This window comes from Pinus tabuliformis, chromosome 8, assembly GCF_031772625.1.
Source record: "Pinus tabuliformis cultivar Carrire ecotype Pingquan chromosome 8, CPIR1, whole genome shotgun sequence".
Classification (NCBI taxonomy): domain Eukaryota; kingdom Viridiplantae; phylum Streptophyta; class Pinopsida; order Pinales; family Pinaceae; genus Pinus; species Pinus tabuliformis.
The window spans coordinates 815,643,199-815,667,954 of record NC_142294.1 but is presented as its reverse complement, the minus strand read 5'-3'; the positions used below and the strand labels follow the sequence as shown (position 1 = coordinate 815,667,954).

The window sequence follows — 24,756 nt, the reverse complement described above, 5'->3', positions numbered from 1 at the left end:
AATGTTATGTTAAATTAGTAATTAAAAATAAAAAAAAATAAAAATTATTACCCTAGGGGGACCAATCCCTTAAAATAAAATAAATAAAAATAATTTTATGATAATAGTTAGTTAAAAATTATTAATAAATAATTAAAATTTTTATGTTAAATTAGTAATTAAAAATAATTCATGATAATAATTAGTTAAAAATAAATAATTAATAATAAGTTAAATTAGTATTAGAAGGAATTTAGTTAAAAACAGGACCATTCTTATATGAATAAATGAATATAAAAGAAAGAGAAGGTTAAAAGTATGAACAAATAAATGAGAAAATTAATATAAGTCAACTTAAAAAATAATAATAATAATAAATTAATTAATTAATAATAATAATAATAATAATAATTAAGAATAATAATAATAATAATAATAAATAAATTAGTTAAAGAAAAAAAAAAAAAAAAGACTAAGTGGAAAGTGCTAGGACCCAACACCGATTGATTTTCCAGCCATCATCTCTATTGAGATTACTCGGCCTCTTTTCAATCTCAAGCACCTCCCTAAATTTCCGATGATGGAAGTGTGAAACCTTAGCAATAACACTAGCTTCCTCAATACAAACATGATGATTGGTTTTCTCAGCATGCTCAGCTAAAGCGGAAGACTTAGTTCGCCTATGCTTAAGGTCTGTTGCATGCTCACTAATCCTTTGATTAATGGAGCGACCAGTTTCCCCAATGTAGGGGGTCCCACAGGAACAGGGGATCAAGTACACACCTTTCATATCTTTAGGGTCGATAGGATCCTTCGCTGATCTGAGGGACATGCGAATGGTGTTCAGGGGCCTAAAGGTCACAGGGACACTATGCGTCCTAAGAATCCTACCAATCTTATCAGTAGTCCCCTGAACATACGGAAGATGGACACCTGGAACTCGCTCCTTCGGTTCTCTTTGAGACAGCGAATTCTTGGAAGCTTTAAGGAAAGCCCTCTGACCCATGAATCTACTATAACCATTCTCAACAAAGACATCAAGGAGATGGGATTTTTCTTTCTCAAAACTCTTCTTATCCGAGATCCTTAGGGCCCGAGTAGCAAGGGTATTGAGAACACCCATCTTTTGAGCCGGGAAATGGTGGGAACTGGCATGAAGATACTGCTCAGTATGCGTTTTCTTCCGAAAAACTTGGTGGCCGAGGGAACCATCACTATTCTTAGAAATAAGAATATCGAGGAACGGAAGGCAACCATCGACCTCCTGCTCCATAGTGAACTTAATGGCAGAGGATTGATTATTGAGATGATTGAAGAAGAGATCTAATTCTTCTTGGCCGTGAGACCAGATAACATTGGTGTCATCCACATATCTTCTCCAAAGCTTTGGCAAGAGCCGGGAAGAGTTTAGAGCCTTGGACTCAAAATCTTCCATGAAAAGATTAGCAACGACAGGGGAAAGGGGTGAGCCCATGGCAACCCCGCAGGTTTGCTCGAAGAACTCTCCCTCAAAACAGAAAAACGTAGAAGTGAGACAGATCTCAACTAACTTAGCAGTGTCAGGATCTGTTAGGCGGTTGATCACCTCCATGGCCTCACTAATAGGGATGCAAGTGAAGAGGGAAACAACATCAAAACTAACAAGAATGTCCCCAGGGTCAAGCTTGATGTCCTTGAGCTCCTTAATGAAGGAAGCAGAGTCCTTTACGAAGGACTCCGTACGACCAACCAAGGGCTTAAGCTTTAACGCAAGGAACTTAGCAAGAAGGTAGGTAGGACCACCAATGGTGTTGACAATGGGCCTCAAGGGAGCCCCATCCTTGTGAATCTTGGGGAGACCATAGATTCTAGGCGTGATAGGGTTGCTTTCAATGAGTTTATGGTGCAGGGAACTCATTGAGCTAATGGATTTAATGGCAAGCGCCACATTCTTAGCAACCTTCTTTAACAGATTCTTAGGAAGCTTTTTGTAGCATCTCTCTTTCTTGGACAGTCTCAGGCATAGTGACCATGCTTATGACAATTATACCATTCAACAACCCTTGATCTTCTATAAGAGTCCCTAGAATTGGGAGAGGACCTATTCAAACCAGATGTTCTTCACTTTCCCTTTTTCTTCTTATCTTGAGTAACAAATGCAGCGACCTCTTCTTTTCCATGCTTATGAATTCTCCCTATTGAAATCATCCTGGACTCTTCTTGAGTGAGCTTTCCAACAAGTTCATCAAATGATGAAAAATTGTTGTTATTGCTTTTGGCGGTAATGAAGGTTCCCAAACAGGAGGGAGACCTCTAAGAGTTACAATCACCAATTTCCTGTCAAGTACAATTTCTCCAACTCTTTGCAATTGATCTTTAAGACGAGATATCCTCATGATATAGGATTGCACAGTCTCTCCTTTATTCATCTTCATGTCTTTCAGTTGATCTTTCAAGGTGATGATTTCATTCAAATTGTTGATTTCATACATGTCGTCCAACTTATCATACATATCCTTAGACTTATTCAAATTCCCAACATAAGCAAGTAAATGATCTTGTAAACCATCGGCTATAATTTTCTTTGCTTTTAACTCACCTTTCTTGCACTTGTTCTTGGCAGCAAGGGAAGCATTCTCCAGAGGCTCAAGTACTTTTGCTTGTATGTATTCCCAAGCATCATTGCCTTCAGCTATGATTTCCAATCTTATTTTCCAAGCAACAAAATTAGATGAGTCACCCAGCGTCTCATTTTCCTTAAAGTAGGAGGACATCTTGACTTGATTAGATAGGTTCCTTCAACTCTTCCAAAGATGATTGCTTCAACTCTTGTCTCCTTTGGACTTGTCCTTCAACTTAGCTCTGATAACATGTTAATTTTACACTGCTTTATGTTGTTTCAATTACTTTAGCCCAGTTCAATTCTTCAATTAGCAATATTTCAATAATAAGTAATGTTTCCAATCATCAACAGTAATTGAACATAGAACAATAAATGCAATGACAATAGGATACAATCAACACATCAACAAGAGACACCAGATTGGTCAATGACCAGGGAACCCCCCACAAGGGGGAAAACCCTTTGTAATTTTTATTCTATTAGATTGTCATAAAATGTTAGCAAAGAGTACAATGAGCCAATACATAATCATCCAGCAAAATTAACCCAACAATATCCAAAAATATGTTCAGCAATAATATAGATCAGTGTCAACTTTTCCTGTTTACGGTCAACTGTGATCAACTATCAAACTGAAACCCTAGATCCCAACCGCATGGAGAGAGAGTTATGTGTGCAGTTGAGAAGCTCCAACTGCATGGATGAACCTGCGTGCATGTGGTTATAGCCAAAAATTCCCTGAGTCAACCATGTAGCTGGAAACTAAAAACCCTAACCAAACGTGCGAACTTCAGGCCCTATAATCTTGGACCTATACGAACCAAATTCCACAAACTCACTTCAGACCTGTACTAACCAATCCAAAGAAGAGAGAAGAAGATGTTTGATGAATATCCAAATGAGGGTCACTTGACTTGTATTTATAGGCTTCCAAGATGTCCAATTTCACTTTAGGGCCGACCTAAATAAATGTGACATTGTCAGATTCACTTCAAAAATAAACTTTCCCTTATCCAAATCCAGTGCTTCAAAGGTCAATTTTAGTCCTCTCAGAATGAGGAGCATAGTCCAATGGTTGGAATTTGTTACTGAGCTACCAAAAATTAATAGAGCACTCCCTAGAAAAATCCAAAACTCTTCCACAAAGAAGGTTCTTCCAATAGAGACAGAGGGCATGTAATGACCCATCTCGAATTACAGGGAGCATAGGAATATTAGAATGCATACAAGGCATGCAAATGATAGCTACCTATGCATGCATCGAATGTACTGCACTAGTATACATGCTAGTATTAAAAAAAAATGTGTCCAATTATAGGGTAATAAGTCAATTATTAAAGTACTAAGTAAATACTTAACTCACCAGAATATAATGAATATATTAAGTGGGGTACTTAATGTGCATCGCACTAGAATATATTATACAAAATAAAAGTAAATACAATGGGTTATACAAAGTATAAAAGGGAATATAATGATATTGTACAAAAGGGAAATTATATATATATATATATATATATTAAATAAAATTATAATATAAATATTATATTAACTAAAAGAGATCATAAAATAAATATTTTACAATCTAAAGGAAATAAATATAAACGAATTAAGTAAGAAATACAATTCATATAGAATATTAAATAGAGTTTCAATCATTAAATGAAAGGTGCCCCAAATCTATTAACCCATCCTATCAGAGGGCGGTGACCGCCTACAGAATTTCGAACAATATTCTATTGAAGGCGGTGAAGAGATTGTGGGGCAAGCAAGAAACCTCGAGGATTTAACAAGAGGAGGAGGAGTTTAGAAGGGAGGGGGAAATTTTGTCTTTATGTGATGAAGCCAAGACAACATAAGAAATACAGAGAGCTACGAGCAAAGCAGTAACTTTGAGCAATTGTTCTTGTAGTTTTGGGCACAAGGGCCAAAAGACCTCTATTTTGAAGTCCTCTAGATTTGGGAACCAGATAGGTTGATCCCAAATAGGCTGGGAGGAAACAGTCGGTTCGATAATAGGGGTGTTAGTAATAGTAGACCAAAAACGCTTTCAAACGGATTTCCAGGTATTTTTCTGAATTTAAATTGTTAAATTTTGGTTAAAATGAAAGTCTAAATAAATTTCCAAGTCCAATACAATATTATATTTAGGAATTGGTTGTGTAATTGTTTGAGGGCGTTAAAGGGCAGTTCCATTCCAAAGGAGAAATTTAGTGAAACTAAGCATGAAAACAACAACAGAACGGATCTTGGTGGTAATATTAGTTTTTCATATAAGTCACCTCACACACAATGCAGAATGTTTCAAACTTTCAAGCACTACACCATAAGGGTCTTTTGCGAAGCAGTGACGATAAAATGAGAATTTGAGAGAAAACAACAAATCCAATCAGTGGATTAAATTTGGGGTCTAAAATGGTGCCAAAGGAAAAAGCACTGATGAGTTGGAATTCAAAAACCAATAGAATTTCAAGAAATTGAGTCAACAATAATAATTGAGTTGGATAGATAGAAACCAAAGATGATTGTGTCAAGTTTTCCTTCGCAATATTTAACATAAACCTCATCTTGGTTAAGAACTTGTTAATATCGTCTTGATATATGAAAAATATTCTTAAAATACTAAATATGGACTATTTTTATTTTATATTATTACTACCACTGGTCCTTTAAAAAATAAATCTCACATTAGTTAAAATCATAATAGAGTCACCTTGAATTGTGTATATAGCATTGGAGAAATTCTGAAGTTTAAAATGGGCCTCCTAAGGAAAATAATACAATAATAGTAAAATAATATTGATGAATTTCTGAAGGGAAAGAAGGAAAACTACTCCTTTAGAGGTATTTTCCACTTATCTCCCTATAGGTTTACAGTTTTACTCAAATGTCAAATGTAGGCACTAGTTGGACGAATAATTAAATTATGCATCCAACGAGCATCTACTCTTGACATTTAAAAAAAAAATTATGGAGATAAGTTTAACACTACATCCAACTAGTGCCCACACATGACATTTAAGTAAACTTATAGGAAGATGAGTCAAAAATATGATAAGAAAAATAGTTTTCTTCCTTTCCATCTAAAAATATTTACCAATGGGGATGACATCATCATTTTGAATCCTATTGGATATTTTAAAGAGGATTTTGATAGTACTATTTTTTTGTTTGGAGTCCAATTGCTGCAAAATCTAACAGGCTTAGTGTAAAAACTCACCAAGTGAGGGGCCGGACCTTGTGGCAACAATGAAGAACGGTTGCCACTATCACATCAACAACCTTCCTCTTGCTCTTTAGTGGGGGGATTTAAACCACAAGGGAGGCTTCCCTAAATCACCTATTAAAGCTCCCTATATGATAGGTATTCTAATATTAAGACTCAAGATGATAAATTTTTGAAGGTCTAAAGATGGATAGAGAGCTTGGCAAGGCCAAAGATGACCTAGGTTCCCTACGCTAAGATTCAAACACTCTAAAGTTACACCAATACATGGGATGCTATAAGTTAGGCATACAATGTCATATAACAGCCTAAGAAAAGCCCTCAAAATGATCTTCAACAAGAATGGAACAAGGCCCTCAGATAGAAACTAGGGCTAAAGTAGGGAACACAGTTTTCGGGTTGCTAGATATGCATAAACAGCAAAAATAAAAGGTGATTTCAACACTTTTAGGGTATGCAAGACTATCCACGGTGCTAGATTTTGTTTTTATATGATTTATAAAGACTAACTCTCAATTATGAGCCACCCTTACGCAATAAAACAACAATTCCTATGCATATATCATACCTAAACCCTAGTTGCTTCCCTAGCCGTCTAGGAAAGAAAAAAGAAATTTTATTTAGCTTTAAGGTACTCAACACACTTTTGGACCAGCGCCTTATCCTACAAGGGTTAATGGAGTCTTTCTAACACAAAATTCCAAGGAAGGATATTGAAGGAGTAAGGAGGGATGCTCTAGGGCATCCACTTCTAAAGCCCTAACTATTGTTAGAGTGAGGGAACAAATAAGTATAAGGTCTTTACATATAGAGTTTCTTTACAAAGCTTGAAGACGACAATTTTACGTGCAATTATGAAGCAAAATTTCAGCAATGATAACCATTTAGTCATGGAACAAATAAAACACCACTTTTAACATTAAAGCATGCAAAATATCAATGATAAACAATAAACTTACAACAATCTTCCACAAAAGCACTTCTTTCAATCCTGAAACAATGTCTCCAAGCAAAAATCACTTCCAATAGCAAGTCGCATCCATAAACTTCACATTTTGCCCAATGTCACGAAAAAGAGACAAGTCACACACTCTTGGAAAAATGTTGATCACGTGTGATAATGAAATAAAATTATGGGAGTCTCTATTTTTATGAGCCTTTCTCCTGGTCATTTTTACAATTAAACAATTGACAAGTTTACTTTAAGTGTTCCACAAGAAGATGGTTACAAGCCAACCTCGTAGCTCAAATAAATAATAAATGTGTCATAAAAGCCCACAAGTGTGGGTAAAAATGTTCCTAAAGCATCACACCATCCTCCAAATGAGTTCAATAAGCCACCATAAGGTGTAATAAGGGTTAATAAGTGCTCCATACTCCAGATCATATGCATGCCTCCAAAGTCACTCCATCCTACCACCATGTCCACGGTTCCCTACATTGTCAGTTTTTTGTAGCATTGGAGGTGTTCTAGTCTTGAAACTTAATGAAAAGGCTAAAACACAGGAGCTCTCCATAACTCGGAAATTGTTTTTGGAAATTCCACCTAGAAGTGTCTCAATTAGATTATTAGCCTATTTTTAAATATTTCCTAGTCTAAACTTAGGAAAAGGGGTTAATTAATCAGTATTAATTGAGATAAGGTGTGAATCATCTAAAAACTCACACAGATCGACTCTGATATGATCTTAGCCCTTGGTTAAGTTTTAATCTTGGTCGTTGGAGCCCCAACAGAAGATTATAAGAAGAAGTCGATGGGTAGATGGAGAACACACACACACACAGATCGATTTCCTTGGTGAGTTTGATTTTCCAAAGGCAGTAGCCGGAAGAGTTCAAGCTTCAGAAGGGAAGCAGAGATAGAGAGGGGCAAGGACAGTGGAGTAGGAGATAGATTTTCCAAACCCAGTGAATACTTTACAGAGACGATGAAATTTCTCTTGGAGGTTGCGCAGAGGCAACGCAAAAGCTTCAAAGGGCAGTTCGATTTTGTTGCAGTGAAGCTGGTTATCAATTCTAGAGGACGGAAGACATTTCCAGAGTTCCAGAGAGACAATTTCCCAGTCAGCAACAGGTAGGATGGTTAGATTGGTCGTTGATTCAGGCAGCGCATGTGGCAGGTAGCTCCAGAGTGACGCAAAGCCTGTGCGGACCAAGTTGGACAGCTAGCTTATCACAACTCAGAGAGTGTCGGGATTGCTTGGAGTGAAGGTAATTTCCCTCAGATAAATTTTTCCAGTATTTTCTCTGCAGGATTGCACCAATTTTCGGCATCCAAATTGCACTCAGATTATTTCACTGATGCATAACAATAAAAACCCTCAGCTGCTACATCGATTTTCCGAAGTTGAGTTTTTCCAGGGACTTTAGTCCAAAAATAAGTGTCAAATTTGTGTGTGCTAGTATATTTCTTAGTTTCCAGCGCTATTATTTTCCGTAGTTTTAATTGTGAAGGTTGCAGTGTGATTTATTTGATATTTGTCGTAGCAAATAAATTGTTAATTAATTAACAATTAGAAGAATTAATTCCAATTGTTGCAATAGGATTTTAGACTTGAAATTTTCACATGGTATTAGAGCGTGATTGATCATACGGGAAAGCTCAGAAGCAGAAGCAGAAATTCGTTGTTCAGAGGGAGCAGCAGAACGAATTTCTGGAGGCTGCATAGAGCTTGAGCCAAGAAGATCGAGTTGCTTGGGGAAGTTCGATTTTTCAGTGCAAGTTAGCACAAAATTTCGGCTTGCCAATTGAGTGATTCCAGCAGGCAAAGGGAGAAACCGCAGGTCAGATTTCCGCTGAGCAAATTCTTTGTTTAGGCACAGAGGGTTTTGCAGCGATTGCAGAAGCAGAATTAGCACTGGGTGGAAGAGAAATAGCACACAGAGGAGGGAAATTTCTCTTAGGGTATTTCAAGTTTTAGAAATCCAATTTTCCTATTGCAGATTGGCAGAAGCTGTGGGCAGAATTCCTCACTCCAGAAGGGAGTGCATATAGCAGATCCAACAGCTGAGCATATGGAAACGGGGATATTTTCAACCAGATTTAGAGATGGACACGGTTGGGCTTAGAGATCAAGATAGGTTGGACTCTAGAGGGAGCCTCCAACTATGTCATCTGGAAGCCTAGGATCTACTTCCTATTGGATGAATATGGTCTAAAGACTTATGCAAAGAATGGGGTAGCAGTACCTCAGGATGCAAATCAGCTTAAAAAGTACAGGAAAGAAATGGCGAAGGCGAAGCGGATGATTTTGGATGGAGTCCGAGATCATTTAGTCTCACATGTGGTAGACAAAGGTACGACCAAGGAAATGTGGGTTGCTCTCTCTGAGCTATATCAAGGTACTTCTGAGCAAAGGAAGATGTTCCTATAGAAGAAGTTGAGGAGCATCATAATGCAAAATGACGAAAGCATAGATGTCTTCCTCACCAGGATTCAAGAAGTCTGAGATCAACTTGCAACCATTGGGGAAACACCCCAACCCACAAAGCATATATGGTTCGCATTGAATAGTGTCTCAAAGGAGTAGCAGGTGTTTGTCCAAAGTATCTTGGGTAGAGACACATTGCCTAGATGGGAAAGGATATGGTTAGACATACAGCAGGAGGAGTTGAGCTGGGATCTATTAAAGAGCACCATAAGCGGAAGCAACAACAAGGGCATGAAGGGTGAAAAGGAAGAGGAGAATGTGGCCCTAGCATCAAAGGGTCCCAGTCAGGGACAAGGGGAAAAGAAGAAAAAGAAGGACCTATCTAAGGTCAAATGCTTCAAGTGTGTCGAGCTTGGCCACTACAGTACATAGTGTCCTCTCAGAAAGAAGGACAAGCAGGAGAAGTAGGACTAGGCGACAGCGTCTGCAGAGATAGATAATTTGTCCTCCAAGTTGGAGGAAGATTTCGCGATGTTTGCAGCTATACCTCCAGGAGTGAGGGGGGGCGATATGGAGCTATAGTCCCAAAGTTGCAGAGGTTTTGCAAGGTCCATTGAGGTGTCCTCCCCATGAATCATTACCTTGCAACGGGGGCCCATAGTATATAGTAGCATGATGGATTAGTGTCATTGATGCAGTCAAATTCCAGAGTGACAATTGCAGACTAGTAGCAGTCAGATGTTGAGTAGCGCAGTGCAGTGTTGGTAGCAGTGCAGAGTCAGCAACAATGCAGATTCCTTAGTGGACAGTGCAGTGGCTAGTAGTAGTCAAAAATCAGGAGACAAATGCAGCAGACACAGTTGATTCAATATTTAGGATGCTTCTCAGTTGCAGCAGTTGCAGTAGTAGCAGCAATAGATGAGAGGAAGTTGCAATGCAGATGCAGAGTTGGCAGCAGTATAGCAGTGTCAGCAGCAACACAAATGCAGCATCAAAGTTGCACAATGGATGGTGAGCAATGGCAGGTAGTCACAATGGCCAGACATCAGCAGTGTGACAAAGGGTGATACAGAGGCAGAGTGTTGTAACAGTAGTGCAGCACTAGAACACCTTCCTAGCTAAGAGGGAGGGGATTTACCCAATTTTGTTATCATTAAATAAAAAAAGGGTAAATAATAAATAATAGGAGAGCCAAAAAGTATTTTATTTTAAAAAGGGGCAAAATCACTTAGGAGGGAAAATTGACTTCTTCAATAAAATAATATTAAAGGAAGTTCTAGAAGCTTGGAGAAGTCTCAATGAACGACTATAAAAGGAAAATGGAACTCAATGATTGATCATTCTATTCCATCATATCATTTGTCATTGGTGAAGGATCTCAAGTGAGTTTGCTACTGAGGGTTTCCAGTGAGACCTTCACACTAGCTTCGGTGGATCTCTTGTCACCCTAGTTAGATTTCTCTATCTTCAGTGAATTTAATTGTCGCCCTAGTGGAGCTATTTCCTATTGTTCTTTCTTGAAGATCTAACAATATTTGTTTGCAGAGATTATTGGCCTTGTGACTGGATTTGCAAGACTACTCTTTCTTCCACAATTGGTTGAATATTACTATCTTCCTAAGAGGGTCGAGCTTAAGCATTGGCGGGCCGAGTTGGTACTAATTTTCCTTGGCCAAGTGACAAACCCTCAGGCCAAAGTTCATATTCAAAGGAGGAGCGAAATAATTAAAGTTTAGAGGGCCAAATCTAATTCTTGGTGTTGGGCCTAAGAATTATCCTTAAAATAGATCCACTTTCACTCCATTCAGACATTTTCTCACCTCTATTCCACCACCATGTCACCACATCGGCTTCACTTTCATCATTAAATGGGTTACCATTGTGTTTTCCAAAATATTATTAATTCTTAGTATTTTTAAGAGAATTTGTGGTTAAAATTTAGAAAATAATATCCATATACTTATACCTAACAATTAGAATGAGTTTGTTGACATGTGTAGGTACAAAGGAAGCTTCTAAGACACCCTTATGTGGCACTCTATGTTCAAATTCGAATTTGAGGAGATCATGGACCTCATGGATAAGATCGTGGACCTCATGGAGAAGATCATGGAGGATAGGGTTATGTGTCACCATTGATTGAGAAATAAGTGGATCAAAGGAGGGAATAGTGGATCATCATTATGAGTTTGTTATCTCATCTTGTTGTATAAATAGGAGTGTTATCTCCTTCATTTGTAACCTTAATTTTCCTTAGAATTTAGAAATTTAGTCCTTCATTTGTAATTTTAGATTTTAGGATCATTGTAATGGAGATTTAGAATCTCTTGGAATGTAGAACTTGCAGCTTGTAATTGCAATTTGCAATTGATGATAAATAAAGTGGACTGGATTTTCTTCTACATTTGACTTCTTTCTAGGTGTGCTTGTGGAGCTATGGAGGGCCCCCATTGCCTCACTTGCATACTTGTTTTGTTATAGTAATCTTTCATTTATGTTTTTAATTTCATTACTTTAAAAGATCTTGATGGTGGAAATATAAATGAATAGTATCTTGTAAGAGAGCTTTAATATTTCCTTTAATCAATTTGAATTATGTTTAAATGCCTTCATTTCTTAGTTTATTGATTAAGATGGTTAGAAATATTAATGAATAGACCTCCTATAAGGGAGCTTTGGTATTTCTTCACCTAGCTTAATTTAGTTTGTCTCTAAGTCCACATACGGTGGATGTTCCTCGAAGTTTTACTTTCCCAAGTTGATAGTAAATGGAACTCTAATTTGCATCCACATTTTAGACCCAACACTTGGCATTAAGGAAGCCGGCACTAGGAAGATCAGATTGGAGGTCGAGATTCTTCTCAACAGCGTTGTGGGGTTTCCTTTCATATATATGTCAGTGATCTTCTTCAGAAGTTCAAGATCTTTGGTAAGAGAAGGCAGTTGAATCCCTCAAAAATTTGAAATCCCTGCTAAGAGAAGGCAGTCGAATTACGAATTGTTGGGCGTATTTTTCAGAGAATCCATAAGGATGAAATTGGGGTCTCATTTGGGAGAATCGAATTATTTGAGAGCTTTTCCAGAATTGAAGCCGCAAACCCAACATTTAATTATCTCCAGTCTTGTAGCAAATCTTAATTGATATGGAAGCAATCGATTTCTTGAGAGAGGTCGTGTGACATTTCTCAAGGAATTGTGTTAGTTTATGCCAAGGAGATCCATTGATTCCAAATCTAATTCTTCCACTAAAGGATGGACATTTTAGCCTATCTTTCAAGGAGGCCGAATAGGTATTTCCTTGTAGCAACTCTTTCCATGGAGGCCGAATTTTCATGGTGTCTGTAGCATCTTGTTATTAATGATCTTATGCATGCAGCAGCTTCCTAAAGAAGTCGAATTGGTTGTAAGTCTTCCTCTAGAAGTATTTGAAAGAGAATGCAACTTCAAGGTGTAAGCATTTGTAATACTAGCATTTGCTCTCAATAAAATATCTTCTTTGCCTCAAATTTTTCCTACTCCACTTTGCATACAGATTCTATTTGTTACTTGCTTTAGTAGAATGATTGTGTTTGCACTCAAATTGTTTGAAGAGAGGTGTCACAGAAAATTATAAATATTTTTTGAAACATTTGCTTGAGGAAATTGAATTTGTGCATCCAAATTGCTTGAATAATTGTCGGGTACATTACAGGGGTAGCAGAGCATGGTCTTGTCTAGCTATGGGCCTAAGACAAGTGGTGCCACCAAGGAGGAGAATTCTAGAATCAGAATTAAAGGCTAAAGAGAAATGTGCCCCAATCAAAAATTTGAAGATTACTGTGAAGCCTTCACAAAGGTGACAGAACTTAGAGGCATGGGTTTGGTTAAAGAAAGAAGAGAAAGAAAGGGAAGGTTGTAGACTCGAAGATAAATCAGTCACCACAAACCAAGAAGAATGCGGAGAAGGATATGAGGTCGATTTCCCTGGGGATCATCCTCAAGAGTCAAGATAGTGATAAAGCTCTATGCAAGCCCATAGACGATTCCTTCACGAGTAATAGACGACCAAAAAGGTTAAAATCATGCCAAGAAGATGTTTGTCAACCGTCTTTCCATGTATTGGACAAGGATGGCACTGGCCATTTTATAAATAATGTTGAAGACTGCTCCATCATTGTTAAGGAAATTGTTACTATCCCACTACATAGTAGCAAAACCTTGGGCTTGGGAAGAAAGGAATAATTGCCAGGTGTGATCACCTTACAAGGAAAAAACAAGAAATTTATCCAAAAGACCGAATAGGGACCAAATTATGAAGGATACCCCTTTTGATTCTTGTAAAGTTACAGGAGCTAATTTGGAGGATGTATACCATCATGGCAACCAGAAGACCTTCAATGTAATCATAGTATTTGATCGAGGTAAGAGGAGAAGTACACCATAAGAGAAATGGTGCAGTTCCTTTAGAAACCGCCCAATTGAGAAAGTGGGTCGTTATCATATCCTACAATCACTGTTAAGGTGATTTGCAGGCTAGAAGGTATTAAGATTTTAGATCTGAAAACATTGTCAAGGAAAGGTGTGCCTAGTGTGTTAAGTAACAAGTTTAGGTATGTTCTATGCTTAGAGCAATTTATTTCAATTTTCATAGTTAGCTCAATACCTTTTCCAAATTAGCAATCACATTAGCATTAAAGTAAATTGCAGATAGAACATAAACATAAATCGCAAAAGACAAGCCAAGACAAGAGGACACAAGATGTGGCGCCAGCCAGGGACAAACCCCAATGTGGGGAAACCCTTGATCAATTCTTCTTATATTCTTCAATAGTTCAGCAGAGAGAGATAGTACATATACATCAGAAGTCAACACTTGACTTGACAAAATAAGAGCAGAGATCTTCACCATGAAGATGGGGTTGCAGATCTGAGGACATGGACTGCAGTTCTGAATTCAAATGAAGGCAAACATTCTTCCAAGGTGATTCCATCACCTTGCTGCATCCATCACCATGCTGCATCCAACATCAAGCTGCATCTCATCATGCTGCATCCTACATCATGTTGCATCTCATCATGTTGCATCCTATCATGCTGCATCCTCCATCATGCTGCATCTTATTATGTTGCATCCTATCATGCTGCATCCTCCATCATGCTGCATCTCATCATGTTGTATCTCATCATCGCTATGCAGCACTTCATTACTATGCTGCACCCAACATGCTGTCACCTACATGCTGCATACTGTAACACAGTCATGGAACAACCTTAGCTGCTTGCTATGGCTTGCAGCCTAGCAAAGCAGCTAGTTGTAACTTGTAGATATGATTTAGCAGAGGTACCTTACTGTACCTCATTCGAGATATCAAACCTCCGAGAAGGACATCCTAAACTGTCCTCTATAATGCGGATCTATGCTCCATCTATGACTGCATTAGTCACCTAGATCCTACACCCAAGACTGTAGCTTGTTTTCACTTGCTCATACAAGTTGCATAAACTTTTGTCCACACATGGATAATCTTCCACCTAGCACAAACTCAACATGCATCTTCCTCTTGATTGATATATCTCTGTTGCAATTTAAGGTTTGGTTAGGGCAAGATGATAATCATCTTCAACCCACTCAAACATGCCCAATCTTTCTTGAAATTGTTGCGGCCTTTCCTTTTATTCTTGTTGAGCTGAACAACTCTCTAACATAGAGTCTCGGCCTCCTTTTATAGCTGCCCAAAATGACCTACGGCTATGTTAAGACTTCAATACCCTGCGGCTCCTTAATTCAGCCCTTAAGTGACCCTAGAATCCTTCTATGAGTTGTGGCTTCCTTTCCCCTCAACTCGGACCTTTGTAGAGGATGAAACTAACCCAAAAAAATCCTATCATTCCTCATGTCTTGTCCTCTTCTTGACTGCGGATTAGGGCCTCCTCTAGCTGCGGATTAGGGCCTTCCTTCTGCTGCGGATTAGGGCTCTTCTAGTTGCGGATTAGAATTGACTGCGGCTAGGGCATCTTAGGTTCAACGTCTAGGGCTTCTCCCTCTAGATCTCTCTAGCCACCAAACCCAAAACAAGTGGAGAGAGATCATGAGTGAAGTGAGTGTGAGAAATGACTCTCAAGTCATCTCCTTTTATACTAAAACGTTGAACACTTGTGGGGTTTATTTGGTTGTTGGCCGACCTTGATGATTTGTCCAATAACACAAATAAATTCATATCTCCATGAATACTTATTGGAATCGGATGATCTTTAGATCAATCCTACACCTCTCAATGAGAGGGATCCAAGAAAAATATCAGCTACCATAAAAAAGATGACTTGCATGGAGTTTGGCCCTAGTTGCCAAATTTAACATAGTGCTTTTGGTCCTTTTTAGAGAAATATGGCTATCAATCAACCAACAGTTCTTCTCGATGCCTGCTTCCTATTGAGGCCTTAAAGATTTTGGGATAGATATCTCGAAAATCACTGAAGAAATTAGGTGTGAAGATGCCAATCATACAGCCAAGTGCACTTATTTTAGACTGTCTTCCAGTACCTCCTAACTATGCACCAATTTCTGATACAACATCTTTCCTTTCCACATGTTATCACAATTTTAGTTAATAGTTTTGAGGCGCTAACAGTTTCAGTGTCAACGTACCAATTTGTAAAAATAGTTTAAAAGCGCTGACAAGTAAAATATCAGCGCTATTGTGGATTTGTAAAATAAAAATGCGCTGACAACCAAAGTAGCAGCGTAAATATGTAAAATTGGCAAATTAAAAGGAAATTTTAAGTTTGGATGGTCAAGATTAAAAAGCATTGATGGAGCACATGTCAACGAAGGAGTGGGAACTTGATCAAGTGAGTGCTAACAATTAATATGTTAGCGACAAAACTCTATTTTACTATGTTTTTTCCTGTAAAACACAATAACTTTGGGCGCAGATTTTGAACAATTGGAAACGAAATTTTAAAAACCAAAAGAGGTTTTTGTTGGTAACAAGCTCATTTAAAAAGCCTCTTTCAATTTTTACACAGGTGTAATGGTTTGAGAGATTCGAAGCAATGTTGCACAAAGCGCGATCGGGATTTAATCGGCGCCGGGAAAAAAGCGGAAAAAATCGACAAAAGCGGGAAAAAAGCGGAAAAAAGCGGGAAAAAAGCGTTTGGCACAAAAATATTCATTTTTTTTCATTTTTTTTCAATTTTTTTAATATCTAAACCATCTACAACATAAAATAAATACATTGACACATAAATATGATAAAAAAACTAATATATAAGATGTTTAATATCATTTCTAGCGCTAAAATCACACATAACATTGAATCATGTCCTGAATAGTAAGTCCTGAGTCCCAAGTCCAACTCAGCCTCAAAATATCAACAAAAAATATGATAATGTATCTCATCATGTCATAATGTCATATACAATAAAATGAAAGTCTAATCCTATTGATTTCCTCTGCCCCTCTTGCGAGAAAATGGCACAGCTTTCTCTTTCCCTCTAGATGTAGAAGCTGGTGCCTGTGCTGGTGGAAATGGCAGTGGAGTCTGACGTGCTCTAGAAGCTGAAGAACTAGTAGTAGCAGCTACAGGAGGCTTAGGTGGACGAAGACCACGTCCTCTACTGGTGGTAGTGGTAGCCCGGGTAGCCCGGGTAGGCGGTGTCACCTCCTCCTCCTGCTCCTCCAACTCCTCCTGCTCCTGCTCCTGCTCCTCCTCCTCCTCCCCCTCCTCCTCCCCCTCATCCTGCACTAACCAATCCTCAGTGGGATCCATGAGAGGCCTCTCGGTCTCAACCCTCCATTCAGCAGTGGTGTCAATCCCATCCAATGAGATGGCTTCCGTATCAGGGGTCTTACTCTTCTCTAGTTGTCTCACCCACAATCGAAGATTGTAGTAGACATAGACCATGTCATTAAGTCTATGGGACTCCAACCTGTACAAAGTTCATGAAATAATAATTAATAATTAATATTATAAAAAAAATATTGTTTAAAACTTTAATGAATTCAAAAATTTATTTGGAAATTTGCAATATTTTAAATGTTTAAGTGTTAACCTATTGCGCTTCTTGTTGTGTATTTTTTCAAATACACTCCAATTGCGCTCACATCCCGAGGAGCTGCATGTTTGGCTGAGGATGCGTACGGCAAGATTTTGCAAAAGGGGTACTCTGCCACCATACATCTTCCACTATGCGTCTACAACAAAATTACAAATAAAATTTTAAATAAACATAAGAAAAAAATGGAATTTGAAGAAACAATGAAATTTGAAAGTTGAAACAAAGTTACAAAGTACATACTACAAACTAAAAAATACCTGGCATTTTAATCGTCCTATCAATGACAGCCATCTCAAAGCCAAATGTGCCACCTGACAACTTATATTGCTCAATTTGTCTAGAGATCTCCATACGTTCTTCTGGAGATCTCACCATCTTCTGGACACAGGTTAATAATCCTTCCACGACCTCAACATCAAAATTAAACCCACATGCATAAGAAAATGCAGGGTTCAGGAAAAGCCCAGCAGCATGAATGGGACGATGGAGTGTGTTGTTCCATCGCTCATCAATGACTTCCCATAGAAGGAGTTGTCTCTGAAACCCATCATCTCCCTTATCATCATAGTAGGACCGAATGGCTTCTTTGGCCCTGTCCATGGCTTCATACAAATAGCCCATTGCGGGCTTCTCACCATCAACCAACCGAAGAACCTTTACCAAAGGTTCTGTAACAGCGCACACCTCCTGCACTCCCGCCCAGAAGTCTTCCTGGTATGAAACTAGTCTGCAGACGGCCTCTCCTTCTGGTTTGCGGCTCATTGACGAAGCACGCCACTCCTCTGAAAGAAACATTCTCTTCAAATCCCACATAGAATTCAAGAGGGATTGAAGAGATATGAAACTCGTCGCAAACCGTGTAATGGCGGGGCGCACCAACTCTTTGTTGTTGGTGCATTTTCTCATCAAGCAAAGCACAGATGTGTGATTGTAAATAAATTTTGTGATGCTTTTTGATGAGTCAACAACCTCTTTGACAAAGGGAATTTTCCCTATGTCCTCTAACATCAAATCAATACAATGGGCAGCACAAGGTGTCCAAAATAAAGCAGGATGCCTGTCCATAAGCATTCTACCAGCAGCAACATAATTTGCAGCATTGTCCGTTATGACTTGGACAACATTTTCTGCACCCACCTCCAAAATAAACACATCCAGCAAATCACATAAAGTTCTTGCATCTTTGATTTGATGAGTTGCATCAACAGATTTGATAAACATAGTCCCCTTGGGACAACTAACCAAGAAGTTTATAAGGGTTCTCCCCTTTTGGTCAGTCCAACCATCTGACATAACAGTGCATCCTGTTTGTGCCCATGATGCCCTAAAATCCTCCAATCTTTGGGTGCAGTCACGCTTTTCATCTTGAAGAAGCCGGCCTCTGAAATCATGAAGAGAAGGGATTTTGTACCCCGGGCCAACACTGGCAATAGCATCAACAGTAGGTTGGAAAAATGGATTACTCCTTACAATGCTGAAAGGAATATCACTCCAGAGGAGAAATTTTGTCATCAACTTGTCAGCTTGTTCTTTTTCAGTTCTTTTTAGCATTGAACCAATAGTTGGTTGTGAACCAGGTGTGGTTCGAGGAACAAAATATGATGATGCAGCTACCGGATTGACTGACGCTGCAGTAGAACCAGTGCCACTTGGCCCACTTCCTTCAACTGACCTTTTTAGTTGCCTTTTGAGTTCTTCTTTGGCATCTCTAGTGTGCTCTAATTCTCCCAATGCTCTCATGGCTTTTTGGATAATTTCAGCATTTGTATTTAGACAGGGCCCCACATCATGTCCAGGGATTTGTGCAAGGTGGAACTTCAACCTGTACACCCCCCCGAATATTTCCTTTTCACACAACTTGCAATACAAGTTTTGTCTATCATTCGGAGTTTTAGGGTCACCATATTCCCAGAAAGGATCCAATTTCCTTGGCATGTTTGTTTTTGAATTTTGAATTTGCAAACCTATGGAAAAATAAGGATTAGGAAATAGGAATTTAGGATTACATAATACAAATTACAATTTAGCATTTGCAAAATTACAAGTTAATTATTTCCAAAATCTCAATTTCTAAACCCAAGTTACCCAACCAAATGCCAATGGCAAATGCCAAAAAACAATGAAAATTCAAAAAAAATAAACAATGTTTAAAAAAAATGAGAAAATAAAAATAAAAAATTGGTTCTCATAGTCATAACAAATTACCCATCCCAAATCAATGAAAAATTTCAAAAAATTCTTTAAAAACAATGAAAACCAAAGTTTTTATAGAAGCAAAACCAAAAAAAATTAATCTACATACCTCTTTTATGGACAAATTGGTGATCTTGGCTTGGATTCCTCCTAAAAACGCTTGGATTCGCTCCCAAATCCGACGGAAACCCTTCAGCTCCTCTCCCTCACCTCTTCTCCTCCTCCTCCGCGCGGCGACAGCACAATGAATTAAAAAAAAATCGAATTTGCCATATAAAACCCCGCTGCCCGCGCCTCCCACGATTTTTACGCAAAAAATCGCAATTTTTTCAAAAAAATCGCGATATTTTCAAAAAATCGCGATTTTTTCGATAAAAATCGGTATAAAAAAAATGGCGATTTTTACAGATAAAAATCGCGATTTGATCGGGCAGAGGAAAAAATCGCGATTTTAACAACACTGATTCGAAGGGATCTTTGAAGCCTATTTTTCAGGATTTTCCAATTCAGTTTTTTCTTGTTTTAGCCACTGTTTTAAAAATCAGTTTTTGAACAAATGGGGATGAATTTTTGAAAACCCAACTAGGTTTTTGTTAAGAACGGGCCCATTAACAAAAACCTCTCTCAGATTTTGCACAGTTATCATGGTTTCAGAGATACGAAGAAATATTTGGAGCCTATTTTTCAGGAATTCGCCAAAATTAATTTTTTCTATATTTAAAAAAACGTTTAACCTACTTTCAGTTGGAAAGCCACCTCATCAATTCGACTTGAAGTCAAATCTTATCTCCTTTATTATTTGATTTAGTAAGCTATAGATAGATAAATTGATTTGAGATCCATTATTTTTGGATCTTGAACAATTTGTAAGTAGTCTATAAAGACTATCATTTTTGTAATGTACAGGGTTGGACTTTGAAGAGAAAACCTATTGTAACCATGTGCATTTGATTAATAGAAGAACTTTTGGACAGAAGTACAGGGGTTTTGTGCCAAAGATTCATTTTTCAGCATTTGTGGTCTGTTTCTTAGTGTTGTGTTATTTCTTTGTTATTCATTGAGTGTTTAAGCTTCTCATCTAAATCAGCAAGCAGATGTAGAATTCATGTCACATATCTTATATTCAGATATTCACCTTTCAGATGATGAGTTAAATACAGAATTCCTCATTATGATGCTTTTAAGCTCTGAGTGTATTCCTCTTCTTCCTTTCATGCTATAGATGATTAATGTCTAGCATATTGTTGAAATACATGCCTTTGGAACGCAAAATCCTTACAAACCAAGCTCCAAAGATTCTTAACTCAGATTATTTGACTCCATTGCCCAATGGTTTCTTCCCATACTCCAACCAAGTTTAGCAACTTCCACATTAATCTGGCCATAGAGCGTTTAACAGACCTGCTACCATTGTGACCTAGGGTAGTTGAGTTTGAGGAGAGATCCCCCTCCGAATTGAAGGGCCAGCTCCAACCCCAAAGCAGTTAGAGTTACCTTAGAGTTTTTCCCCTACAGCCAGGGTTTTCTCTAACTGATAACACCACACATACACTGAAAAAAATTGCAGAGATGTTGAGGAGATCAAAGAATCAAGTTCTCGCAGAGCTAAATTTAAGTCACTTAATCTATATTGACCAGCTTTTATCAATTCGTTTCATCCGATTTCTTCAGGTACTTCGACACTAGAACTGATTGCTCTTCAACCGGGCCTTTTATCAATACTTCCAGCATCAGATCTTGTTCCAGGAGATATAGTTGAAGTTGGAAGCAAAGTCCCAGCTGACAGGTGAGTCATTCGGATGATCGATAACCAGTTGGATGTAGATCAAGCTATACCAACCAGTGAAAATTGTTCAGTAGGAAAGGAAGTTGGTGTTACAAGTACAACTAAAGCTGTCTATCAAGATAAGATAAACATTCTCTTCTCTGGAACAGTTGTGGTAGTTGGATGGGCCAAAGCCATCGCTGTCAGTATTGGCTCTAACACAGTGATAGGAAGTTTTCATGATGTAATGACACTCCTAAAGAAAAAGCTAGATAAATTTGGTGCCTTCCTTGCAAAGGGTGTTGTTGTGACTTGTGTTTTAGTATGGCCTTAAAAATCGACTTTCCAGCTGTTGTTACCATGGTTCTTGCACAGAGAATGGCCAAGTTGAATGCTATTGTGCAATCCCTACCTTCTGTTGAGACACAAGGATGCCCAACAGTGATTTGCAGTGCCAAGACAGGCACTCAAATGACCAAAATTATGACTGTCTTTAAGATTTGGGTAATTCGTTCTGTTCATCATGGTCCTACCTCAACAGAATATACAGTCACAGGGACAACATATGTTCCAGACGGTGTAATTTATGATCCAGCTGGTTTACGATTTCAACATCCTGCACATATATCTATGTGTTCAATTCTGTGCAATTACTCAAGCTTGAAATTTAATTCAGACAAGGGAACGTATGGAAAAATTGGAGAGTTTACAGAAATTGCTCTCCGTGCTCTCACAGAAAGGGTTGGCTCACCAATTCTCAATCCAAGGCCATCTACATTGATTATGTTGTGCAAACATGGATGTGTATCTTACTGCAATCATTATTGGGATCATCAATCTAAAGAGGTTGTTGTTTTGGAAACTTTCGAAGAACATAAGGTGATTAGTGTTCTTCATAGCTTTAACCAACAAAAAATTATGTTTTCAGAGAGTATTATTGCTCGATGCTCAAACAATGGCTCTGTTATACCTCTAACTCTTAATGTTTGATCAGAGGTGGAGAACAGGGCCCACAGCCTTGGACAAAAGAAGACATTAAGGTGTTCAGCTCTCACCTTGAAATGGGTTACACATAGCCAGCAATCATTGAATTTTGAGGACAAGTCAAGTCTCCTGCTTATTGGCTTGGTCAGAATGCCTAATCAATCAAGAGCTGCAGTGTGAAATTCCATCCAAACATGCATGTCTGCTGGAATACGTGATGTTGTAGTTACAGGTGACAAGAAGTCAACAGCAGAGTTTCTTTGTCACTGCATTGAAGCCTTTTATGACCTGGTTGGATGTTCCTACACTGTGTCAGAGTTTGATGAGTTATCACCAATTCAAATAACAATAGCTCTACAACGCTTGGTACTATTTTTAAGGGTTGAACTACCTCACAATAGGATGCTTGTTGAAGCCATACAATGCCAAAATGAAATGGGTGTTTCTGATATGGTGCTGATTGATGATAATTTTGCCTCAATTGTTACAGTTGTCGATTGTCTTCTGCCTGTTTGCTTCTATATGTACATTTTTCAGGCATTGGTAGGCTTGTGGATGCCATCCATGTTGTGGGGGCCACAGGCAACCAGGGAGACCACTGTCAGCCCAAGTCCTATATTTCACTATTCTCTGTGACACCAGGAAAACTGACAGAAGAAATAAAGCATTCAGGAGATGAAAATTTAATTTGTGAAAGAGGCAAGCCTGTTGATCTTGCAAAGTATTCTGTGGAATATGGTTGTGTCAGTTTGGATAGCACAGAGAATTTTAGCAAAATCTGTAATATCATAGTTGGCAGTATTCTCAATAGTTTTGAATGTTCTGCATTAATGGACATTCATCATGGGTTGCAGTTGTACATAGAAGGTTTGTTGCATTCCTATTAATATTTTGAATAGAGATGCCATACTAGGGGTTTATGGACTTAATGATGCTGATGAAACAGATACCCTCAAGGCCGTGGCGAAATGGCTCTGTGGGAATTCGGCAAACCATTCAGTTATGAACCCCGTGGTACTAGAACAAGATAAACTTGCAAGATCAAAACAGATGAGAAACTTTACAAGAATATGCAAGATTATCATGAGACCTTTTGGTCTTAACAATGGCACAAACATCATTGGTTTTAACTTTTAACAATTGTGGGGATCTAAGCATTCTGGCCCTCATATCCAGGTTTTTGATTAAAGAGTGGGATCCAGGAATACAGGTGGATTGCTTGGGACAAGCAATATTAGGCGGGCAGGATGGTAATGTTCCCTATCTCATGAGCTGGAGACATGACTTCTGCTTGCCTAGTGACCTAGTCATCTCCTAATCGGCTAGCGAGAACGAAAAATTAATCTAGGAGATCCATGGGAATTTACCCAATTTTGTTATTATTAAATAAAAAAGGGTAAATAATAAATAATAGGAGAGGCAAAAGGTATTTTACTTTAAAAAGGGGCAAAATCACTTAAGAGGGAAAATTGACTTCTTCAATAAACAATATTAAAGGAAGATCTAGAAGCTTCGAGAAGTCTCAATGAAAGATTATAAAAGGAGAAGGGAGCTCAATGATCGATCATTTTATTCCATCATATAATTTGTCATTGGTGAAGAAGCTCAAGTGAGTTCACTACCGAGGGTTTCCAGTCAGATCCTCACACTAGCTTCGGTGGATCTCTTGCCACCCTAGTTAGATTTCTCTATCTTCGGTGAATTTCATTGTCACCCTTGTAGAGCTATTTAGTATTTCCTATTGTTCTTTCTTGAAGATCTAACGATATTTGTTTACAGAGATTATTGGCCTTGTGATTAGATTTGTAGGACTACTCTTTCTTCCACATTTGGTCGAATATTACTATCTTCCTAGGACAGCCAAGATTAAGCATTGGTGGGCCGAGTTGGTACTAATTTTCCTTGGCCAAGTGACAAACCCTCAAGCCGAAGTTCATATTCAAAGGAGGAGCGAAATAATTAAAGTTTAGAGAGCCGAATCTAATTCTTGGCATTAAGGAAGCACACACTAGGAAGATTAGATTGGAGGTCGAGATTCTTCTCAACAACTCTGTGGGGTTTCCTTGCATATATTTCTCAGTGATCTTCCTCAGAAGTTCGAGATCTTTGCTAAGAGAAGGCAGTCAAATCCCTCGAAAGTTCGAAATCCCTGCTAAGACAAGGCAGCCGAATTACGAATTGTTGGGTGTCTTTTTCAGAGAATTCATAGGGCCGAAATTGTGGTCTCATTTGGGAGAATCGAATTGTTTGAGAGATTTTCCAGAATTGAAGTTGCACACCCATGAAGCAGTTGATTTCTTGAGAGATGCCGTGTGACATTTCTCAAAGAATTGTGTTAAGTTTATGCCAAGGACACCCATTGATTCCAGACCTGATTCTTCCACTGAAGGAGGGACATTTTAGCCTTTATTTCAAGGAGGTTGAATAGGTATTGCCCTGTAGCAGCTCTTTCCATGGAAGTTGAATTGTCATGGTGCCTGTAGCAGCTTCTTATTAATGATCTTATGACTGTAGCGGCTTCATAAAGAAGCTGAATTGGTTCCAAGTCTTCCTCCAGTAGTATTTTGAAAGAGAATGCAACTTCCAAGTGTAAACATTT

General features: G+C 38.3%; 1 protein-coding gene and 1 pseudogene across 3 annotated transcripts in view; one reads left to right on the top strand and one right to left on the bottom strand.

Moving 5' to 3' along the window:
* The window catches only part of PEX1 (peroxisome 1), a 326,445-nt gene that overhangs the window by 152,771 nt on the left and 148,918 nt on the right, over positions 1–24,756 (bottom strand). The gene's annotated exons all lie outside the window — the stretch shown is intronic.
* LOC149238070 (calcium-transporting ATPase 3, endoplasmic reticulum-type pseudogene) lies at positions 9,035–23,044 on the top strand (annotated as a pseudogene).